A 3,317-nucleotide genomic window follows, 5' to 3' on the forward strand; every position below is an offset into this window, starting at 1 on the left:
GAGGGTGCTTTATAAGTTGGTACCTGTTAGAGGGAGGGTGTTTTATAATCTGGTATCTGTTAGAGGGAAGATGCTTTATGATTTGATGATAAAGCATTTTATCTCAAAGAGGTACCAAGTTATACAGCACCCTAACTCTAACAGGAAGCAGTGTATGCTAGGACTAAAATAATTATACCTTCTCCCAAAGTAGAACTTCTATTGTGCTTATCAAAAACAATCGTTGTCAATAGTACAGTGTACTTGGGATCAGCTGGACTTGTTACACTACAGAAATCATGGAACACACTGTTTCCATGTTGCACCTGTTTGGTTGTGAATCCCAGATGATGTTCAACAACTTGTTCAACACCTTGTTTGAAATGAAAAGACTTGTAAAGTTTACAAATTTATTATAGCACAAGTCAATATTGTTTTAGAGTAGCTGATAACAAGTAATAAGTTTTCCAATAAAAATAAATGAGTACAAGCAGAAAAGGTTACATAGGGTGTTTTTCTTATGCCATTTCTAGAATAAAGTGCACCGCCACGGCACATGATATGCCCGTCACATATTGTTAACAGTATAGATTGTACCCATTAAAACATTTTTTTTTATATCACCTTAATTAAATGTCACAGTGACCTTAAAGTAGGGTGCGACACACCTTCTACCTAAGATGCATTAGTTGACCAATTTTGGTGATTCTAGGTCTAATAGTTTTCAAGTTATGAGTCGGACAAGTTTTTGCCATATATGGCCATATCTTCTTAATGAAAAGTCACAGTGACCTGGTTTTAATGTGCGACACACCTTCTACCCAAGATGTATCTACAGACAAAGTTTGATGATTCTAGGCCTTGTAGTAATTAAGTTATGGGTCGGACACGAAAAAGCTAACAGACGGACGGACAGACGGATATCTTCTTAATGAAAAGTCACAGTGACCTGGTTTTAATGTGCGACACACCTTCTACCCAAGATGTATCTACAGACAAAGTTTGATGATTCTAGGCCTTGTAGTATTTAAGTTACGGGTCGGACACGAAAAAGCTAACAGACGGACGGACGGACAGACGGATATCTTCTTAATGAAAAGTCACAGTGACCTGGTTTTAATGTGCGACACACCTTCTACCCAAGATGTATCTACAGACAAAGTTTGATGATTCTAGGCCTTGTAGTATTTAAGTTACGGGTCGGACACGAAAAAGCTAACAGACGGACGGACATGAACGCCATACCATAATACGTCCCGTCTTAAGACGGACGTATAAAAAGGCTTTAAATAGTATCAGCCATCATCAGGTTGTCGCATACTTTCTTTCCATGAATAAAAGCTCCTAAACTTAAAAGTGACAGGAGGCCGGTAGATAGACAACTAGAGCTCTGCGGAAAATATTTCCCCAAAATTGACCATGATCAACAATCTGTAAATATTCTAAAACACCAAAGAAGTTATTTACAAAGACCCTAGCTTCAAAACTGTGAGAGGAGTTAAAAGGTCAAACCGTCATTTATTTAATACATGTATATTTCCTCAAAAACTGACTCGGTTAAACCTGTAATTTTCAACAACAACAAATTAAACAAAAATCAAAATCATAGCCACATACACATTTTCCATACCCATACAAATACTCTGCAGAATAAAGTTCTCAGTTGAATATTGGGAGAAATTTGACAAATCATGTACTTTCTATGTAATGTTTCCTCAAAATACTCAGTTCAAGAATCTGTAATTTTCTCAAACAAGGTTTTCCTATTAAGTGAACCTACAACCTTGACCTTAAAAAACAATAAGCATCTTCCTTCTATGGTGATCAAATGTACCAAGTTGTAAGATTCTAGAGCTTACGGTTCAGTCTGTATCCCATCTTACAAGGTCCGGACAGACAACACCATACCATAATATGTCCAGTCTCTGACGGGCAAGTACCATAATAAGAAAATCTAAAGTTATGACCCTAACAAGCTTTCACAAACTATAAAACATGAGGTGTTTGTAAAACATATAAGCCCCCATGGTGCAAAATTGAAAAGGGTTATACACATGCATAATTTGATTGATAGTAGTATCATCAATTCGAAATATTGAGCAAACAATATCTTCCTATGTCAGGAGTGGATTGACCAAGTGACCTAAAAATCAATAGGGGTCATCTACTCCTTATGCTGTACCAGGTTTGGTGTCAATCAAGCAAATAATTCTTAAAACATAAGAGACAATATATTACTACGTCCAGTTTACCCCTTGACTTTTGACCATATGACCTCAAATCTACTCCTTGAGATGTACCAGTGTACCAAGTTTGGTGTCTGTCAAGCAAAGGGTTCTCAAGATATTGAGCAGGCAGTGTCTTCCTATGTCCAGAGTAGATTGACCCTTGACATTTCGACCTGAAAAACAATTGGGGTCCTCTTCTTTTCATAACCAACCCACATATGAAATATATTACGATCAAGTGAATGGTTCTTAAGATATTAAGCGGACAACATGTGGTCTACCGACCGACCAACAGGTGCAAACCAATATGCCCCTCTTCTTTGAATGGGGGCATAAATATAGTGTTATAACACTAAAAGGCTTCCATACATCTAAAAGTAACATAGGACAAGGCTAACTATAGAAACATTGAGATAGCCTAAACACTTAAACTCTGAAAAAGTAATATCTGATACTACCCTGAACCAAGTAAATTGACTCTGCTAAGGTACATGTATTTACATATTATAATGTAAAATCTAAATAGTTCCCTAACTCAATGTTATGTTCATTTCCTACTCTATGTAAAAGATAAGAGGCGAACACGAAATTCATGTGAAAAGTACAAACCTTAGAGTTCTTTAACCTAGCAGAGTGAGTAAATCTGAGTCAGCTCCTTATATAGGGCTGACAAAATCAATGGGATACTAAATATAAATGCTCAATCTGATAACCCAGGATTAAGCCTCTTGGCCAATGAAATTGCAGAAAACAAATTATGTTCAGGAAGACTGGCATAATGGCAGGTATAATGAATTACATAGCACAGTGAAAGGTAAACATGTGAAACATTAAGATATTTCCTTTATAAAATCTTAAATGTAAAGTTTGAAAAGGTTGCATGTATAGTACAATGTATGCCAGTGGATTTGAAAATGGCCTGAATCAATGCTCTTTCTATTTGGTACAAAACAGATATAGTTATGATTAATCATTATATCATTGGGTAAAGGCAGCAGTCTGCTTCCCTTAAGGATGTATTCTAAACAGTGGATGCAATCAAAATCTCTGCCTCCACAAACATAATATCTTTGAAGTATTGGATGTGTGTGTTCATATTCTGTCCAATCC

General features: G+C 36.4%; 1 protein-coding gene across 2 annotated transcripts in view; it reads right to left on the minus strand.

Moving 5' to 3' along the window:
• Window positions 1–375: 375 nt before the first annotated feature.
• Window positions 376–3,317, minus strand: part of LOC130047375 (uncharacterized) — an 8,423-nt gene continuing 5,481 nt past the window's right edge. For both annotated transcript variants that reach the window (XR_008796269.1, XR_008796268.1), the window contains exon 6: window positions 376–3,316. The gene's annotated coding sequence lies outside the window, so the exon portion shown is untranslated. The remainder of the gene's footprint in view (window position 3,317) is intronic.

The sequence above is a fragment of the Ostrea edulis genome, chromosome 6 (assembly GCF_947568905.1).
Source record: "Ostrea edulis chromosome 6, xbOstEdul1.1, whole genome shotgun sequence".
Taxonomy (NCBI): domain Eukaryota; kingdom Metazoa; phylum Mollusca; class Bivalvia; order Ostreida; family Ostreidae; genus Ostrea; species Ostrea edulis.